Source organism: Schistocerca gregaria, chromosome 9 (assembly GCF_023897955.1).
Source record: "Schistocerca gregaria isolate iqSchGreg1 chromosome 9, iqSchGreg1.2, whole genome shotgun sequence".
Lineage (NCBI taxonomy): Eukaryota > Metazoa > Arthropoda > Insecta > Orthoptera > Acrididae > Schistocerca > Schistocerca gregaria.
In genome coordinates, this window is record NC_064928.1 from 256,488,698 (window position 1) to 256,511,155 (window position 22,458).

Consider the following 22,458-nt stretch of genomic DNA (forward strand, 5'->3'; position numbering starts at 1 on the left):
AGAGGGTTGAATGAACCACCTTCAAACTGTCTCTCTACCATTCCACTCTCGAACGGCATGCGAGGAAAACGAGCACTTAAATTTTTCTGTGCTTGCCCTGATTTCTCTTATTTTATCGTGATCATCATTTCTCCCTATGTAGGTGGGTACCAACAGAATGTTTTCGCAATTGTAGGAGAAAACTGGTGATTGAAATTTCATGAGAAGATCCCGTCGCAGCGAAAACTGATTGCCACTCCAATTCACGTATCATGTCTGTGACACTATCTCCCCTATTTCGCGATAATACAAAACGAGCTGCCCTTCTTTGTACTTTTTCGATGTCATCCGTCAGTCCTACCTGTTGCGGATCCCACACCGCACAGTAGTACTCCAGAATAGGCCGAAATGGGTGGTTAAGCAGTCTCTTTAGTACACCTGTCTTCTGCCGATGAATCGCAGTCTTTCAGATCAGTCAAGAAATGGCAACCACTGCGAAAATCCGATGAGGCTTTCCATATTTGTGTTGGACAACGTCTTTAGTATACCTGTTGATTGCATCAGGTCTGAGAGCACAAAGAGTACGTCAAGATGTGTAGAACAACAGCGTCTACCGGCAAGTAGGAGAGCCTAGAGAGAGGTTCAGCTGATGTCATGCAGCAGACGCAACGTAACTGTCATGCGGTTCCTTCTTCGTGGCAATTCTGAGCCGCACTCTGCAGGGGTCTCCTGCAGCGTTTTGATGGCAACTGTTTGATCATCCACAATACAGCTCGTAATTGGCTCCCGCTGAGTTTCATGTCTGCTCACGTGAACTGCTGGCTACGAAGACAACGTTTTGCCACAGACAACGACCTGTAGATAGGCGTCGAAAACCGACGCAGAGCAGAGGCGCCTGCCTTCTATGACGACGGTGTGGGAAAGTTATTACACGCTACGAAAAATATCTAACCCGGAGCGGTGACTATGTAGAGAAGTGACTGGAAGGTGCAGCCAACTGTTGCAAATAAAACTTGTTTTGATTTTCTCAGTGGTCTCCATTTTGCGCCCGGTCGAATCTTACTTTCCGAATATACAGGTTGTTACAAAAAAAAAAAGAAAAGATGTTATGTGGACAAGTGTCCGGGAACGCTTAATTTCCATGTTAGAGCTCATTTTAGTTTCGTCAGTATGTACTGAACTTACCCGATTCACCGCCAGTTGGCCCAGTTGAAGGAAGGTAATGTTGACTTCGGTGCTTGTGTTGACATGAGACTCATTGCTCTACAGTACTAGCATCAAGCACATCAGTACGTAGCATCAACAGGTTAGTGTTCATCACGAACGTGGTTTTGCAGTCAGTGCAATGTTTACAAGTGCGGAGGTGGCAGATGCCCATTTGATGTATGGATTAGCACGGGGCAACAGCCGTGGTGCAGTACGTTTGTATCGAGACAGATTTCCAGAACGAAGGTGTCCCGACAGGAAGAGGTTTGAAGCAACTGATCGGCATCTTAGGCAGCACAGAACATTCCAGCCTATGACTTGCGATTGGGGAAGACCTAGAACGACGAGGACACCTGCAATGGACGAGGCAATTCTTCGTGCAGTTGACGATAACCCTAATGTCAGCGTCAGAGAAGTTGCTGCTTTACAAGGTAATGTTGACCACGTCGCTGTATGGAGAGTGCTACGGGAGAACCAGTTGTTTCCGTACCATGTACAGCGTGTGTAGGCGCTATCAGCAGCTGATTGGCCTCCACAGGTACACTTCCGCAAATGGTTCATCCAACAATGTGTCAATCCTCATTTCAGTGCAAATGTTCTCTTTACGGATGAGGCTTCATTCCAAAGTGATCAAATTGTAAATTTTCACAATCAACATGTGTGGGCTGACGAGAATCCGCACGCATATGTGCAATCACGTCATCAACACAGATTTTCTGTGAACGTTTGGGCTGGCATTGTTGGTGATGTCTCGATTGGGCCCCATGTTCTTCCACCTACGCTCAATGGACCATGTTATCATGATTTCTTGCGGGATACTCTATCTGTGCTGCTAGAACATGTGCCTTTGCAAGTACGACACAACATGTGGTTCATGCAAGATGGAGCTCCTGCACATTTCAGTCGAAGTGTTTGTACGCTTCTCAACAACAGGTCCGGTGACCGATGGATTGGTAGAGGCGGACCAATTCCATGGCCTCCACGCTCTCTTGACCTCAACCCTCTTGACTTTCATTTATGGGGGCATTTGAAAGCTCATGTCTACGCAACCATGGTACCAAATGTAAAGACTCTTCGTGCTCGTATTGTGGACGGTTGTGATACAATACGCCATTCTCCAGGGCTGCATCAGCGCATCAGGGATTCCATGCGACGGAGGGTGGATGCACGTATCCTCGCTAACGGAAGCCATTTTGAACAATTTCTGTAACAAAGTGTTTGAAGTCACGCTGGTACGTTCTGTTGCTGTGTATTTCCATTCCATGATTAATGTGATTGGAAGAGAAGTAATAAAATGAGCTCTGACATGGAAAGTAAGCGTTTCCGGACACATTGTCCACATAACATATTTTCTTTCTTTGTGTGTGAGGAATGTTTCCTGAAACTTTGACCATACCTTTTTGTAACAACCTGTATATTTACATCCCTAGTTTTCTACTTGTCATGCATTCGGGAGGACGATGGTTCAATCCCGCGTCCGGCCATCCTGATTTAGGTTTTCCGTGATTTCCCTAAATAATTTCGGGCAAATGCCGGGATGGTTCCTTATAAAGGGCACGGCCGATTTCCTTCCGCATCCTTCCCTAATCCGAGCTTGTGCTCCGTCTCTAATGACTTCGTTGTCGACGGGACGTTAAACAGTAATCTCCTCCTCCTCCTCCTTCTACTTATCATGAAGGTTAGAAGCAATCACTACTGCTTAAAATGTAGTTTACAGAATTTTCAGACGCTCAATGCAGATATTCTATTAATAAAGTCGAAAGACTGCTTGCTAAAGTACTTTTTTTTTTACGAACTTCCAGTTTCTTGCATTTGTCTCGGAAACCATCATGTTGAATATCTTCCCACCAGAGATCATACTGAATCCTAGAGTGGGAGGCAAAGTGTACAAGAAAGTTGTTTTTTGTTTTACTTTGGGACTGTGCAGATCGCAGCTCACCTGAAACTGTCTATAGTCAGCAACAAAAACTATGAAGGAGTCAGTGTAGTGGAAATTAAGTGTAGGAATTCAAAGTCTTCTAAAAAGGTTTATGCATGCTGTGTGGCAATCTGCTTTACTTAATATTCTTACTACCTGCTTCATCTGCGCAGATTACTTAAAGTGCGCTGCTCCAGATGATAATTCCACAGGACAGTGGGGACTGAAGATATAGAAAGTAAACGAACACTCTTACCTTTAGGTCAACGCACTGATTCATACTTATAAGGACTTGCCCAACTCAGCTTCTTGATTACATTATCTGTGTGTTGACCACCCCAAGATTACATGTCAATGTATGGAAAATACACTCCTGGAAATGGAAAAAAGAACACATTGACACCGGTGTGTCAGACCCACCATACTTACTCCGGACACTGCGAGAGGGCTGTACAAGCAATGATCACACGCACGGCACAGCGGACACACCAGGAACCGCGGTGTTGGCCGTCGAATGGCGCTAGCTGCGCAGCATTTGTGCACCGCCGCCGTCAGTGTCAGCCAGTTTGCCGTGGCATACGGAGCTCCATCGCGGCCGCCTATGACTCGAAAACATTGGTCGCTGTAGTTGCGCAATGTTGCGCAATGTTGGCGACGCGCCAACGAGGCCGCCCCGCGTACGCGTGCGATTAGATTTACTTTAGCACGCGTACGGCATAACGCTCCGTCGTCTCAGCGGCTAAGTCCCGTCAAAAGTTTAAGTCCCGTTCAAGGTCATGACGTAAGCGCTTCCTATATAAGCGAACGATCAGCGCAAAGCGTCTTATTCGTGCTGCTGCTGCACAGGCAACTGCATTGAACGTCGCCAACATGCCACGAAGGAGATACATTCGTCGTAAGCGGTCTACAGTGTATAAAACGATCGAGAACATCGAGTTCGCTACAACATCTGGTGATAAGAAGAACCGCATACCAATTACATCTGTTGCCGCTACTGCTCTTGTGGATGGACCTTGTGTATTTGTTGGATGTAGACTTAATTTTAGCATTGATATTAACGACACTTTCGATCATGGTAATGGTTGGCTTACAGTAGCTATTGTACGAGGTGGGTCTGGTACTCCATCTGTACCAGGACTAGAAAGTTTTGTGGACAGAGACATAATTGCCTATCGTACTTATCATATGGCTGAACTTGCTAATAAAGACTTTGGTAAATCCGCATATATGTCGCCTTCTGCACTTATTTTATATTAGTTTTAAGATTTTAATATGCTGCACAATAACAAAAAAAAGATAAGAACCATACAAAGCCCGCCTCCACGTGGCGGGACACGGGCAACGGTGTGGGTGGGGACGGGAGCCGGGGTGATGGCACAACCAGCCACTCCGGACCCCGGACCCAGCCACAGCGGCCAAGAGGCTATATAAGACCCACCATAAGAAATTAGGTGGTGGGTCATTAAATATAAAGCAGCAAGTGAAAAAAAAAGTCTTTAACACTGGTAGCATGCCGCGACAGCGTGGACGTGAACCGTATGTGCAGTTGACGGACTTCGAGCGAGGGCGTATAGTGGGCATGCGGGAGGCCGGGTGGACGTACCGCCGAATTGCGCAACACGTAGGGCGTGAGGTCTCCACAGTACATCGATGTTGTCGCCAGTGGTCGGCGGAAGGTGCACGTGCCCGTCGACCTGGGACCGGACCGCAGCGACGCACGGATGCACGCCAAGACCGTAGGATCCTACGCAGTGCCGTAGGGGACCGCACCGCCACTTCCCAGCAAATTAGGGACACTGTTGCTCCTGGGGTATCGGCGAGGACCATTCGCAACCGTCTCCATGAAGCTGGGCTACGGTCCCGCACACCGTTAGGCCGTCTTTCGCTCACGCCCCAACATCGTGCAGCCCGCCTCCAGTGGTCTCGCGACAGGCGTGAATGGAGGGACGAATGGAGACGTGTCGTCTTCAGCGATGAGAGTCGCTTCTGCCTTGGTGCCAATGATGGTCGTATGCGTGTTTGGCGCCGTGCAGGTGAGCGCCACAATCAGGACTGCATACGACCGAGGCACACAGGGCCAACACCCGGCATCATGGTGTGGGGAGCGATCTCCTACACTGGCCGTACATCTCTGGTGATCGTCGAGGGGACACTGAATAGTGCACGGTACATCCAAACCCTCATCGAACCCATCGTTCTACCATTCCTAGACCGGCAAGGGAACTTGCTGTTCCAACAGGACAATGCACGTCCGCATGTATCCCGTGCCACCCAACGTGCTCTAGAAGGTGTAAGTCAACTACCCTGGCCAGCAAGATCTCCGGATCTGTCCCCCATTGAGCACGTTTGGGACTGGATGAAGCGTCGTCTCACGCGGTCTGCACGTCCAGCAGGAACGCTGGTCCAACTGAGGCGCCAGGTGGAAATGGCATGGCAAGCCGTTCCACAGGACTACATCCAGCATCTCTACGATCGTCTCCATGGGAGAATAGCAGCCTGCATTGCTGCGAAAGGTGGATATACACTGTACTAGTGCCGACATTGTGCATGTTGTGTTGCCTGTGTCTATGTGCCTGTGGTTCTGTCAGTGTGATCATGTGATGTATCTGACCCCAGGAATGTGTCAATAAAGTTTCCCCTTCCTGGGACAATGAATTCAAGGTGTTCTTATTTCAATTTCCAGGAGTGTACGACACAACATGTGGTTCATGCAAGATGGAGCTCCTGCACATTTCAGTCGAAGTGTTGGTACGCTTCTCAACAACAGATCCGGTGATCGATGGATTGGCAGAGGCGGACCAATCCCATGGCCTCCAGGCTGTCCTGACCTCAACTTGACTTTCACTTATGGGGGCATTTGAAATCTCTTGTCTGCACAACCCCAGTACCAAACGTAGAGACTCTTCGTGCTCGTATTGTGGACGGTTGTGATACAATACGCCATTCTCCAGGGCTGCATCAGCGCATCAGGGATTCCATGCGACGGAGGGTGGATGCACGTATCCTCGCTAACGAATCCATTTTGAACAATTTCTGTAACAAAGTGTTTGAAGTCACGCTGGTACGTTCTGTTGCTGTGTATTTCCATTCCATGATTAATGTGATTGGAAGAGAAGTAATAAAATGAGCTCTGACATGGAAAGTAAGCGTTTCCGGACACATTGTCCACATAACATATTTTCTTTCTTTGTGTGTGAGGAATGTTTCCTGAAACTTTGACCATACCTTTTTGTAACAACCTGTATATTTACATCCCTAGTTTTCTACTTGTCATGCATTCGGGAGGACGATGGTTCAATCCCGCGTCCGGCCATCCTGATTTAGGTTTTCCGTGATTTCCCTAAATAATTTCAGGCAAATGCCGGGATGTTTCCTTAGAAAGGGCACGGCCGATTTCCTTCCGCATCCTTCCCTAATCCGAGCTTGTGCTCCGTCTCTAATGACTTCGTTGTCGACGGGACGTTAAACAGTAATCTCCTCCTCCTCCTTCTACTTGTCATGAAGGTTAGAAGCAATCACTGCTGCTTAAAATGTAGTTTACAGAATTTTCAGGCGCTCAATGCAGATATTCTATTAATAAAGTCGAAAGACTGCTTGCTAAAGTACTTTTTTTTTTCCAGACCCCCTGTTTCTTGCATTTGTCTCGGAAACCATCATGTTGAATATCTTCCCACCAGAGATCATACTGAATCCTAGAGAGGGAGGCAAAGTGTACAAGAAAGTTGTTTTTTGTTTTACTTTGGGACTGTGCAGATCGCAGCTCACCCGAAACTGTCTATAGTCAGCAACAAAAGCTATGAAGGAGTCAGTGTAGTGGAAATTGAGTGTAGGAATTCAAAGTCTTCTAAAAAGGTTTATGCATGCTGTGTGGCAATCTGCTTTACTTAATATTCTTACTACCTGCTTCATCTGCGCAGATTACTTAAAGTGCGCTGCTCCAGATGATAATTCCACAGGACAGTGGGGACTGAAGATATAGAAAGTAAACGAACACTCTTACCTTTAGGTCAACGCACTGATTCATACTTATAAGGACTTGCTCAACTCAGCTTCTTGATTACATTATCTGTGTGTTGACCACCCCAAGATTACATGTCAATGTATGGAAAATACATAGAAAGTAACTGAACACTCTTGTCTTTAGGTCTGACAAGGGGAAGGCCTCAGACACGGCCGACCGATTCAGCTCAAATTTGGCAGGTGGCTTGTCTACAACCTAAAACGAAAATCGCCCCTAAAGGTTATGACTAGGAATCGACTCAAAATTGGCGGGATCGATAGATAATTGTAAATAGAGTATTTTTCATCAGGTATAGGGTCTGAAAATGCATACTTTTCCAGAAATCGAAGTAAGAAACTTTTACAACTGCCGCTTCTGTACACAAGGTAAACGCTTTCGCCGAAACACCGATAGCGGGCACGCTAGCTCGGCGTGTTCGGTCAGAGGGTTAGCTGCCCTCTGTAATAAAGAAAACTGAGTTAATCGATCAACAACGATCGTAAACGGATGTCTTACGACGTCCGCCCCGAGCAAATGCAACAAACAAAAGCGAACAAAATGAGATTAAAAAAAATAGCGCAACGGCCGAGGTAACTGGCTGGCACTCGGAGAACCCGGGTTCGTATCTCGAAGAAAACTGTCGGACGTTATTCTTTTCGTTTGTATTTTCCATATCTCAATTAATAGGGATAGGAGGGTTAATAAGGTAAGTATTATTATGATTCCTTACTGATTTACTTACCTTATTAACCCTCCTATCCCTATCAATTGAGATATGGAAACATACAAACGAAAATAATAACATCCGATACGTTTCTTCGAGATTCGAACCCGAGTTTTCCGATTCCCAGCCAATTACCTTGGCCATTGCGCTATCGGCGCTGTCGGCGAAAGGCGTTTACCGTGTGGGTGCTGAGGCGGCAGTTGTAAAAGTTTCTTTCCTCGATTTCTAGAAAATTTTGCGTTTGCGGACCCCTACCTGATGATGAAAAATTCTCTATGTACAGTTATCTACCGATCCCTCCAATTTTGAGTCGATTGATCGTCATAACCTTTAGAGGTGATTTTCTCAAAATTGCGTTGATGTTGACCGAAAAAATCTGAGAGACTTCGTTTTAGGTTGTACACAAGCGACCTGCCGAATTTGAGCCAAATAGGTTGGCCCCTTGTGAATGATACTTATAAGGACTCGCTGAACTCAGCTTCTTGATTACATTATCTGTATGTTGACTCCATTGTAACTTGTTCAGGGTCCATTCGAGGCCACACTGAACTCTTCATCCTAAACATAATTGTAAATGTCACCCCAAGATTACATGTCAATGTATGGAAAATATATATCCTTGTAAAATCAAAACATCTTTTTCAAACTACACTCTAGGATGTAAAAACCCTAGCGGTTCTAGGCGCTCAGTCCGGAACCGTGCGACTGCTACGATCGCAGGTTCGAATCCTGCCTCGGGCATGGATGTGTGTGATGCCCTTAGGTTAGTTAAGTTTAAGCAGTTCTAAGTTCTAGGGGACTGATGACCACAGATGTCAAGTCCCATAATGCTCAGAGCCATTTGAGCAGTTTGCACCTTTTTTTTTTCTTTTGTAAAAACCGATGCTCCACCAAGAAATTATCCGAATGGGACGGAATTCGGCGGATGTGATGTAAATGCACAAACAAATGATTATGCTTTCAGAAAAAGTGTATGATTTATTCAAGAGAAATACGTTCACAAACTGAGCAAAGTAACGCGCTGGTACGCCTCTGGCCCCTACGCAAGCAGTGATTCTTCTTGGCTTTTATTGATAGAGTTTTTCGGAGGGATATCATGTCAGATTGAGTCCAACTGGTGCGTTGGACCGTCGAAATAAAGAGCTCGTTGGAGGACGCTGACTGCAGCACACCTAACGTTTTCAGTTGCGGACAGATCTGGAGACCTTGTTGATAAAGGTAGGGCTAAGCAGGCACGAAGACATGCACTAGAAACTGTCGCCCTGGGAGGGTGGACATTATCTCACTGCAGTGTGAGTCCAGGATGGCTTACCATGAAGGGTATACGAGACGTACCGATACTGTAAGGCTGCCCCGGATATCGACCGAAAGGGTTCCGCGGGGAAAAGAAATGGCATCCCAGACCATGAGTGATTGTCGCGCCATGTGCTAGGTGACAACCGGGTTGGTATCCGACCACCGTCTGAGTTGCCCCAGACAGGTCTTCACTGGTCATCGTGGCTCAGTTCGAAGCAGGACTCATCACTGAAGACAGTTCCACTCCTGTCAATGAGATTCCAGGCCGAAGACGTGTCAGGAGACAAGCTGGACAATGGTGGAATACCAACCCGATTCTCACACACCATATGGCGCGACAATCACTAACCGTCTGGAATCCCATTTCTTTTCATAGCAGGGCCCTTTTGGTTGTTGTCCGCTGCACCCTGTCAATACAGCGGTTGTTGTTGTTGTTGTTGTTGTTGTCTTCAGTCCTGAGACTGGTTTCATGCAGCTCTCCATGCTCCTCTATCCGGTGCAAGCTTCTTCATCTCCCAGTACCTACTGCAACCTACATCCTACTGAATCTGCTTAGTGTATTCATCTCTTGGTCTCCCTCTACGATTTTTACCCTCCACGCTGCCCTCCAATGGTAAATTTGTGATCCCTTGATGCCTCAGAACATGTCCTGCCAACCGGTCCCTTCGTTTTGTCAAGTTGTACCACAAACTTCTCTTCTCCCCAATTCTATTCAATACCTCCTCATTAGTTATGTGATCTACCCATCTAATCTTCCGCATTCTTCTGTAGCACCATATTTCGAATGCTTCTATTCTCTTCTTGTCCAAAATATTTGTCGTCCATGTTTCACTTCCATACAAATAATACACTCAATACAAATAAACTCCTGGAAATTGAAATAAGAACACCGTGAATTCATTGTCCCAGGAAGGGGAAACTTTATTGACACATTCCTGGGGTCAGATACATCACATGATCACACTGACAGAACCACAGGCACAAAGACACAGGCAACAGAGCATGCACAATGTCGGCACTAGTACAGTGTATATCCACCTTTCGCAGCAATGCAGGCTGCTATTCTCCCATGGAGACGATCGTAGAGATGCTGGATGTAGTCCTGTGGAACGGCTTGCCATGCCATTTCCACCTGGCGCCTCAGTTGGACCAGCGTTCGTGCTGGACGTGCAGACCGCGTTAGACGACGCTTCATCGAGTCCCAAACATGCTCAATGGGGGACAGATCCGTAGATCTTGTTGGCCAGGGTAGTTGACTTACACCTTCTAGAGCACGTTGGGTGGCACAGGATACATGCGGACGTGCATTGTCCTGTTGGAACAGCAAGTTCCCTTGCCGGTCTACGAATGGTAGAACGATGGGTTCGATGACGGTTTGGATGTACCATGCACTATTCAGTGTCCCCTCGACGATCACCAGAGGTGTACGGCCAGTGTAGGAGATCGCTCCCCACACCATGATGCCGGGTGTTGGCCCTGTGTGCCTCGGTCGTATGCAGTCCTGATTGTGGCGTTCACCTGCACGGCGCCAAACACGCATACGACCATCATTGGCACCAAGGCAGAAGCGACTCTCATCGCTGAAGACGACACGTCTCCATTCGTCCCTCCATTCACGCCTGTCGCGAGACCACTGGAGGCGGGCTGCACGATGTTGGGGCGTGAGCGAAAGACGGCCTAACGGTGTGCGGGACCGTAGCCCAGCTTCATGGAGACGGTTGCGAATGGTCCTCGCCGATACCCCAGGAGCAACAGTGTCCCTAATTTGCTGGGAAGTGGCGGTGCGGTCCCCTACGGCACTGCGTAGGATCCTACGGTCTTGGCGTGCATCCGTGCGCCGCTGCGGTCCGGTCCCAGGTCGACGGGCACGTGCACCTTCCGCTGACCACTGGCGACAACATCGATGTACTGTGGAGACCTCACGCCCCACGTGTTGAGCAATTCGGCGGTACGTCCACCCGGCCTCCCGCATGCCCACTATACGCCCTCGCTCAAAGTCCGTCAACTGCACATACGGTTCACGTCCACGCTGTCGCGGCATGCTACCAGTGTTAAAGACTGCGATGGAGCTCCGTATGCCACGGCAAACTGGGTGACACTGACGGCGGCGGTGCACAAATGCTGCGCAGCTAGCGCCATTCGACGGCCAACACCGCGGTTCCTGGTGTGTCCGCTGTGCAGTGCGTGTGATCATTGCTTGTACAGCCCTCTCACAGTGTCCGGAGCAAGTATGGTGGGTCTGACACACCGGTGTCAATGTGTTCTTTATTCCATTTCCAGGACTGTATATACAGTAAAACAATTACAATATATAAAGACACAGAAATATCATATCTTCTGGTAACAAAATAAGGAAAAAAATTATAGTGCAGCAGATGGAAATAGGAGGATATGCATTTCCCGCGTTACAAACTGTGGTATCGTGTTGAAGCTGCATGGACAGCTGTACCTGTACACGCCATCCAAGCTCTGTTTGACTCAATGCCCTGGCGTAACAAGGCCGTTATTACGGCCACAGGTGGTTCTTCTGGATACTGATTTCTCATGATCTATGTACCCAAATTGCGTTGAAATGTAATCACATGTCAGTTCTAGTATAATATATTTGTCCAATGAATACCCGTTTATCATCTGCATTTCTCCTTGGTGTAGCAATTTTAATGGCCAGTAGTGTAGTTACATTGGGCGTCTACACGAAGCAACAAAGAATGGTGATCTGGTGTTGGGAGCAGCCTGAAGAGAAACGTGTTTCCCATACAAGGCTCCCATAAAGTTAATAAAAATGCCACATTTCATAAACATCTTTAACAGTTTTCTTCTACATTAGAAATTTCTTATGTCTGACTGGGCATCAATTCGTCCACCATATTATCCGTAATTATTTTACAGGTTTCTAGTTTTTTTTTTTTTTTTTGTCTTCTGGCTCGTTTGATGTTGTCAGCCACGAATTCATCTCCTATGGCAACCTCTTCATCTCAGAGTAGCACTTAGAGCCAACGTCCTCATTTATTTGCTGGACCCATTCCAGTCTCTGCTTTCGTCTACAGTTTTTATACAACTCCCTTGCTTTTGTTAAGTTTCATTTTATATCCTCCTTTCAAGACACTGTTGATTCTGTTCAACTGCCTTACTTCCCTTTTAATCCGAGCACTTCGCTCTTGGTCGTCGACTCTTATTATTCCTTCTTGGCTCTTCCACATACTCTATATTATCCGCCTCTCCCTCTAGCTTACCCCAGATTTTTCTCAGAATTTCAGGCACCTTGCAGCATTTTACATTGTCGAACGCTTTTACCAAGTCGACAAATCCTATGAACGTGTCTAAATTTTCTTTAGTCTCGCTTCCATTATCAACCGCAAGATCAGAATTGCCTGTGTAATTGCTTTACCTTTCATAAAGCGAAACTGATCGTCAGCTAACACATTCTCAGTTTTCTTTTCCATTCCACCAGTAACAAATCTAGCAGCACGCCTGTGAATTTCTTGGATGTATTCCTTTAATCCGACCTGGTACGGATTCCAAAGACTTGAACAGTACTCAAGAATCGGTTGTACTAGTGTTCTATACGCTGTATCCTTTTGTATGACCAACACTTTCCTCAAATTTCACCAGTGAACCTTTGTTGATCTCATTCCATTTCACATCGTTTTGTTACTTTCTCTCTAGATATTTAATCGCCGGGCTATGGCAAGAAGCACAGCACTAAAGCTACATATGAACATTACAGGATTATTTTTCCTACATATCTTTACTAACTTACATTTTTATGCATTTAGAGCAAGGTGCTATCCATCACACCAACTAGAAATTCTGTCTGAGTCGCCTTGTATCTTTCTAGGGTCACTCAAGTTCGGCACAGTCCCGTGCACCACAGCCTCATCACCAAATAGCAGCGGACTGCTTTCCACCCTGTCCGATAGATACTTTGAGTGTATAGAGAGCAACTGCGGTGCTATCACACTTCCCTGCGGTGCTCCTAACGACCCACTTGTCTTTAATGAATACTCGTCATCGAGGACAACATACTGGGTTCCATCACTTAAGAAATCTTCGAGCGACTATCACATCTGGTAAGGACGGGTGACATTATACTGAGTGCACTATCCGAAAATTACCTCGAGCAATTAAACAGAGAACAGACTCGTAGAGATAACATCTTGGACCTACTGATAACAAACAGACCAGAACCTTTCGACTCTGTAAGTGCAGAACAGGCCGTTGCAGCATCCCTGAATATGGAAGTTAATAGGAACATAAAAAAAGGGAGGAAGGTTTATTTGTTTAGCAAGAGTAATAGAAGGCAGATTTCAGACTACCTAACAGATCAGAACGAAAATTTCTGTCCCGAGACTGACAATGTTGAGTGTTTAGGCAAACAGTTCAAGGCAATCGTAAAATGCGTTTTAGACAGATACGTGCCGAGTAAAACTGTGAGGGACGGGAAAAACCCACCGTAGTTCAACAACAAAGTTAGGAAACTACTGCGGAAGCAAAGAGAGTTTCACTCCAAGTGTAAACACAGCCAAAACCTCTCAGACAAACAGAAGCTAAACGATGTCAAAGTTAGAGTAAGGAGGGCTATGCGTGAAGCGTTCAGTGAATTCGAAAGTAAAGTTCTATGTACCGACTTGACAGAAAATCCTAGGAAGTTCTGGTCTTACGTTAAATCAGTAAGTGGCTCGAAACAACATATCCAGACACTCCGGGATGATGATGGCATTGAAACAGAGGATGACACGCGTAAACCTGAAACACTAAACACCTTTTTCCAAAGCTGTTTCACAGAGGAAGACCGCACTGCAGTTCCTTCTCTAAATACTCGCACAAACGAAAAAATGGCTGACATCGAAATAACTGTCCAAGGAATAGAAAAGCAACTGGAATCACTCAACAGAGGAAAGTCCACTGGACCTGACGGGATACCAATTCGATTCTGCACAGAGTACGCGAAAGAAATTGCCCCCCTTCTAACAGCCGTGTACCGCAAGTTTCTAGAGGAACGGAAGGTTCCAAATGATTGGAAAAGATCACAGGTAGTCCCAGTCTTCAAGAAGGGTCGTCGAGCAGATGCGCAAAACTATAGACGTACATCACTGAAGTCGATCTGTTGTAGAATTTTAGAGCATGTTTTTGCACTCGTATTTTGGAAACCAGGAATCTAGTCTGTAACTGCTACGGTCGCAGGTTCGAGTCCTGCCTCGGGCATGGATGTGTGTCGTGTCCTTAGGTTAGTTAGGTTTAAGTAGTTCTAAGTTCTAGGGGACTGATGACCACAGATGTTAAGTCCCATAGTGCTCAGAGCCATCTAGTCTGTAGGAATCAACATGGATTGCGGAAACACAGATCGTGTGAGAGCCAACTCGCTTTATTTGTTCATGAGACCCAGAAAATATTAGATACAGCCTCCCAGGTAGATGCTATTTTTCTTGACTTTCGGAAGGCGTTCGATACAGTTCCGCACTGTCGCCTGATACACAAAGTAAGAGCCTACGGAATATCAAACCAGTTGTGTCTCTGGATTGAAGAGTTTTTAGCAAACAGAACACAGCATGTTGTTATCAATAGAGAGACGTCTACACACGTAAAAGTAACCTCTGGCGTGACACAGGGGAGTGTTATGGGACCATTGCTTTTCACAATACATATAAATGACCTAGTAGATAGTGTCGGAAGTACGATGCAGCTTTTCGCGGATGATGCTGTAGTATACAGAGAAGTTGCAACATTAGAAAATTGTAGCGAAATGGAGGAAGATCTGCAGCAGATAGGCACTTGGTGCAGGGAGTGGCAACTGACCCTTAACACAGACAAATGTAATGTATTGCGAATACATAGAAAGAAGGATCCTTTATTGTATGATTATATGATAGCGGGACAAACACTGGTAGCAGTTACTTCTGTAAAATATCTGGGAGTATGCGTGCGGAACGATTTGAAGTGGAATTATCATATAAAATTAATTGTTGGTAAGGCGGATACCAGGTTGAGATTAATTGGGAGAGTCCTTAGAAAATGTAGTCCATCAACAAAGGAGGTGGCTTACAAAACGCTCGTTCGACCTATACTTGAGTATTGCTCATCAGTGTGAGATCCTTACCAGGTCGGGTTGACGGAGGAGATCCACAGAAGAGCGGCGCGTTTCGTCACAGGGTTATTTGGTAACCGTGGTAGCGTTACGGAGATGTTTAGCAAACTCAAGTGGCAGACTCTGCAAGAGAGGCGCTCTGCATCGCGGTGTAGCTTGCTCGCCAGGTTTCGAGAGGGTGCGTTTCTGGATGAGGTTGCATGGGGGCTTAATTAAATAAAATGCAAATATTTTTAGTTTTTGTCGCTGTTTGTGCGGTTACGCAGTCTCGTAACCGGTTGGCCCTGAATAATATTAGTACGCAATCTGACTGCACAGAATAACAACAAAAAATGAAAGGAAATTTCCGTTAACACAATTAATTAATTAAGTCCCCAGCAACTATAAAAGCTACGAAACAAGAAAGCATAAGTGTAACTGTTCTGTGTGTGGAAGTGTGATTCAACGTACACATCTGGCAGGGTTCTTCCTCAATACGACAAGATGCTTTAAACGCCATTTACAATGAAGTAATTAAAAAAACAGAAATACTATGATTGGACATAGAAACCAGAATTACAGTCAAATACAAGAACACGAGCCAGATGCTTTGTTGACTGAACCTGTGACCAAGAGGAATTGTTATTTAGGACGTCTACAATAAAAAATGTTCTTTACCTTCATATATATTGACTAAAAATACACTTTGATCATTACAACATCCCCAATCGAATAACATATGGTGTCTTGCCCAACAGAACAACTTGTACTCTATCGACGTCTCAACAAGCACAGATCACGCCTACCTCAGAACTACCGCTGCCCTCACCAACTTCTCAGCGGCAACTGCCAGTGGAGGCGGCTGAATAATACTCTTTGGCGCAATCTCTGGCGCTGTGAATCAGTGTAGCCATCTTTGATATGCCCCTCCTCCACGGGCTAGAATTTGATGGTATTTTTGCCAGCATTGGTGGTGAAAATACCACCAAATTCGTCCAAAAAAATAGTGTCAAAAATAAAAGATAATATTAAATAAGTAAATACCACATAACTAAATAAAATTTGGCTTTGCACTGACCTTCAATAACCTAATAAATAAAATACAGCAAGGAACACAAATGCTTGCATACATGTGATTTTACATAATAGTTTACACAAGTATAATTCAATCAATGGCACCAGCAATGATGAATAGATGCAGGTAAGAGTCTCATAACGTTTCATAAACAGTAAACACACAAAAAATCAGTTTATACAAATATTCACATAAAATCTTTTCAATAGTTCAATAAACAAGAAGCACTCCTCAGAGTACTTGACAGTTTCAGCAGTAGCACCCAGCAATGGTCAAAAGGTGCAAATAGCAGTCGCATAACATTTCATCAGCAATATTTGAACAGCTCCAACAGTGGCACCCAGAAATGGCGAGCAGGTGCAGATAACATCAAGTGACATTATATCAGTAGAAGCAGTTCCAACAGTGGCACACAGCAATGTTGAGCAAGTGCAGGTAACAGTCCATAATACTCACTATCACTAATGAGACAGTTCATCAGAGTTTATCAGCTGAAATTAAACATTTCCAAGTGGCACCCATCAATGTTGAACAAGTGCAGGTACGAACAACAGTTTCAATGCACAAGCAATTGCTTTTACAAAATTATTACCAATGCTCTTACACTAAACATACAAATTATAGCAAACACACAAATGATATCAGATATTAATTATTACAATACACAAATATCAGTAAACCTATAATATTTATGGGTGTCAGTGCAGGCCACAACAAACAAGTAAAATAATATTTAGCTGAAGATGAACAGATAGAGAAAGTGTATGTGGATATTGAAACGGTAATGCAGTATGTAAAGGGGGACGAAAATCTAATAGTCATGGGCGACTGGAATGCAGTTGTAGGGGAAGGAGTAGAAGAAAAGGTTACAGGAGAATATGGGCTTGGGACAAGGAATGAAAGAGGAGAAAGACTAATTGAGTTCTGTAACAAGTTTCAGCTAGTAATAGCGAATACCCTGTTCAAGAATCACAAGAGGAGGAGGTATACTTGGAAAAGGCCGGGAGATACGGGAAGATTTCAATTAGATTACATCATGGTCAGACAGAGATTCCGAAATCAGATACTGGATTGTAAGGCGTACCCAGGAGCAGATATAGACTCAGATCACAATATAGTAGTGATGAAGAGTAGGCTGAAGTTAAAGACATTAGTCAGGAAGAATCAATACGCAAAGAAGTGGGATACGGAAGTTCTAAGGAATGACGAGATACGTTTGAAGTTCTCTAACACTATAGATACAGCAATAAGGAATAGCGCAGTAGGCAACACAGTTGAAGGGCCATCACAGAAGTTGGGAAGGAAAACATAGGTACAAAGAAGGTAGCTGCGAAGAAACCATGGGTAACAGAAGAAATACTTCAGTTGATTGATGAAAGGAGGAAGTACAAACATGTTCCGGGAAAATCAGGAATACAGAAATACAAGTCGCTGAGGAATGAAATAAATAGCAAGTGCAGGGAAGCTAAGACGAAATGGCTGCAGGAAAAATGTGAAGACATCGAAAAAGATATGATTGTCGGAAGGACAGACACAGCATACAGGAAAGTCAAAGCAACCTTTGGTGACATTAAAAGCAACGGTGGTAACATTAAGAGTGCAACGGGAATTCCACTGTTAAATGCAGAGGAGAGAGCAGATAGGTGGAAAGAATACATTGAAAGCCTCTATGAGGGTGAAGATTTGTCTGATGTGATAGAAGAAGAAACAGGAGTCGATTTAGAAGAGATAGGGGATCCAGTATTAGAATTGGAATTTAAAAGAGCTTTGGAGGACTTACGGTCAAATAAGGCAGAAGGGATAGATAACATTCCATCAGAATTTCTAAAATCATTAGGGGAAGTGGCAACAAAACGACTATTCACTTTGGGGTGCAGAATATATGAGTCTGGCGACATACCATCTGACTTTCAGAAAAGCATCATCCACACAATTCCGAAGACGGCAAGAGCTGACAAGTGCGAGAATTATCGCACAATCAGCTTAACAGCTCATGCATCGAAGCTGCTTACAAGAATAATATACAGAAGAATGGAAAAGAAAATTGAGAATGCGCTAGGTGAAGATCAGTTTGGGTTCAGGAAAATTAAAGGCACGAGAGAGGCAATTCTGACGTTACGGCTAATAATGGAAGCAAGGCTAAAGAAAAATCAAGACACGTTCATAGTATTTGTCGACCTGGAAAAAGCGTTCGACGATATAAAAAGGTGCAAACTGTTCAAGAATCTGAAAAAAGTAGGGGTAAGCTATAGGGAGAGACGGGTCATATACAATATGTACAACAACCAAGAGGGAATAATAAGAGTGGACGATCAAGAACGAAGTGCTCGTATTAAGAAGGGAGTAAGACAAGGCTGTAGTAGCCTTTGCCCCTACTCTTCAATCTGTACATCGAGGAAGCAATGATGGAAATAAAAGAAAGGTTTAGGAGTGGAATTAAAATACAAGGTGAAAGGATATCAGTGATACGATTCGCTGATGACATTGCTATCCTGAGTGAAAGTGAAGAAGAATTAAATGATCTGCTGAACGGAATGAACAGTCTAATGAGTACACAGTATGGTTTGAGAGTAAATAGTAGAAAGACGAAGGTAATGAGAAATAGTAGAAATGAGAACAGCGAGAAACTTAACATCAGGATTGATGGTCACGAAGTCAATGACGTTTAGGAATTCTGTTACCTAGGCAGTAAAATAACCAATGACGGACGGAGCAAGGAGGACATCAAAAGCAGACTCGCTATGGCAAAAAAGGCATTTCTGGCCAAGAGGAGTCTACTAATATCAAATACCGGCCTTAATTTGAGGAAGAAATTTCTAAGGATGTACGTCTGGAGTATAGAATTGTATGGTAGTGAAACATGGACTGTGGGAAAACCGGAACAGAAGAGAATCGAAGCATTTGAGATGTGGTGCTATAGACGAATGTTGAAAATTAGGTGGACTGTTAAGGTAAGGTATGAGGAGGTTCTACGCAGAATTGGAGAGGAAAGGAATATGTGGAACACACTGATAAGGGGAAGGGACAGGATGATAGGACATGTGCTAAGACATGAGGGAATGACTTCCATGGTACTAGACGGAGCTGTAGAGGGCAAAAACTGTAGAGGAAGACAGAGATTGGAATACGTCAAGAAAATAATTGAGGACGTAGGTTGCAAGTGCTACTCTGAGATGAAGAGGTTAGCACAAGAAAGGAATTCGTGGCGGGCCGCATCAAACCAGTCAGTAGACTGATGACCAAAAAAAAAAGTGTGTGTGTGTATAGACAATCTTCTAGTTTTCTAGTCTGCCATCTTCATCCTCTTTGTTCCATATAAACCAACAAAAAAATATGCTCCTCTCTCACTTTACCTCTTATCCACCAAAACTCTAATAATCATCAGCATCACATAATCTTAATACTACAATAATACCTCTTACGTCGATACATATAAACCTCATCATCAATATCATTTACCTTACCTCTTGTCCACCGAAACTTCAATAATCATCAACTTCACACAATTTCAGTACCTCAATAATACTTCTTCAATACGTCGATACATATAAACCTTATCACCAATGTCATTTCACTTCCATAACAACTCTTTCTTCTAGTCAGTCTCCTCGAACAACTACAAATAAAATCCTACTGCAAACTGCAATTCATCATCCCATACAATCCAAAGACATAATGTCCACACACAACCTCTGTAATCCATCAGACACTGAATAATAAAATACATTTTGGTTACCTTGTCCATCATTAAATAAAAGAAATGCATACATGACCTCTAAGAGCCTTTAGTTTGAATAACTTTCAGTAATTAAGTACGAGTACGGAGTGTGAATGATCTTAATATTTCACAGTGTGTACACCACTTCAAGAATCATGGCAAAACAGAAGCAAACACGTGGACTATTTCTTGTGTCAAGTGTCACTTGCTATTTCAATTGCTCACGAAGAATGCAGAGTAATAACTGTCAACGGTCTAAACCTAGTGTTGGTATGTCATGTCGTTAGCTTCCTTCTTATCAGCATAAATTTATACAGCTTCCATAAAACCTTCAGTTCATGTGACTTCAATGAAGTTTCTTGTACCAATGTCGTTCGTAGAATTATAGCAGTTCATTTTTCTATCTTAAAATATACGGCACTGAGCGTAAGCAAAACATGCAGTAGCGAGTAAATATACCAGTAGAGAGCAGAATGTCCACAAATGGATGTAGCACAATCCCCATAACGAGGCTCTCCCAAACGAACAATCTATAATTAATACCATAGTGTGGCCTAAACTCCATGTTCGTACACCGTACATCAGCATTTTATGTACAAAATTAAAGAGTAGTTATGACAACAAAACAGAAATGTGTAATATGCAATCCATACGCAGAGCAGCAAATATATATATTACATAATAAACAGGTCATTAGCATCATATCAGCATAAGCAAATAAATGTTCATATGTAACCTTAATAAGTAAACATGAAGGAGCAAGCAGATAAATCACAAAGTATAACTTACATACATAACCATATCAGCACAACTAATCAGGTGACAATTATAATTTAAATAAATAGGCACAGCAGATACATAATAAAAAAAATTGTGACATCAGTGAAAAGCAGTGCAGCCAAGCGATGCATAATATACATCACTAACAACTCAGTTCATTAATCAATCAGTTAACACAAAGTATAAATCACGTAATCGCGAGCAGCAAATTACGTCTAAAGTATGTACCTAAGCGGAAATATGTTACCTGAAAAATAAACTCAATTAATAGTTACATTTTTAGTTTATTACTTTCTTCTTCGAAATTACATACTTCCTGAAATTTTCTCGATAACAAGTCCTCTTAACGTCAGACACACACAGAATTTACCTGAAGTTCTTAAATATTTTATACAACCGTATCCTGAAAAATACTGAACGTTAATAACATAATTCATCAAGTCACTACAGCTTCATACTGAATTTATTCGGAGAAATTAGACTATGTATTTGTTTACGGCTGTCAGTGCATTCGCACTGAACGCTCGATCAGCTGTAGGTACGCGTGACGTAGGAAGTAATTGTTTACGGTCAACGACTGCCTTGTGCAGCGCGCAGACTTGACTGTTGCTTTGAGTGTGTGCCGCAGCCAGAACACGGCGCGGTATCCTTGTATTCTCTGCGTGTTTACGTAAAACTGTTAGTTTCTCAAAAGTATGTCATTCCACAAAAATTTTAAGGTTCGATATATGATGTATTCCCTTAGAGCGCCGTGATTTAAGAGTTTCTACTTCGACAGTGTTATCATGAATAATTTTGCGAACCCTATGTGGACCGTTATAAAGCAGAGAAAATTTGCGGCACAAGCCTTTTCCTTTGTGAGACAAACGGTGAGACTTAACACCTTTTGACCAACTGACAAGGTTTTTAAACGACCAGGACGTTTAGCTGACTTCTCTCTTCTAGCAGCCGCAGATGCAACGCTTTGTAGAGCCAGGTTGACAACTTCAGAATTCCGCAGTTTCCATGAAGGCGGAAAAGGAACGATTTCAGAAATGCGATTTGTCGGTGCTTTATTTTTTAATATCAATATAGGCGGTAAAGAAGTTGAATCACTAGGGAGATCATTCAGAATGTTTTGAAAAATATGAAGATACTGATCCCACGTTCGGTGATTCTGATGACAATAAAGTCGACACAATTTATTGATTTCTTCCATCTCTCTGAAGCGTTAGATTGAGGGTGAAAAAGTGAAATGAAAATTGGTTTAATCTTACGACGCCCTAGAGTACCAAGCCAAATTTTAGAACGAAACTGTGATCCATTATCTGATATAACCTTATCAACATGACCCACTTCTTTAAGAAAATGTTTGATGAAAGCATTAGATACTGAACGAGCTGTTGCTTTGCGTAAAGTTGTTAAACACACACATTTTGATGTCAATTCCACTGCTACCTAAATGTACGCAAAACCATTAGTAGAACGAACCACTGGACCGAACAAATCGACTGCAGCCATGTCCTTTAATTTCGCTCGAATGATAGGAAACAACGGTGCTCTGTGAGAAATAGTTGGCGGCTTAGCATTTTGACATAATTTGCATTTGGGAAGAACAGTTCGAATACGTTTTTCCATATTACTGAAGTAGCAATTTTCTCGTAATTTATGAAAGCATTTTCTGGGACCAAAGTGTGCATAACTGAAATGTGTATACCA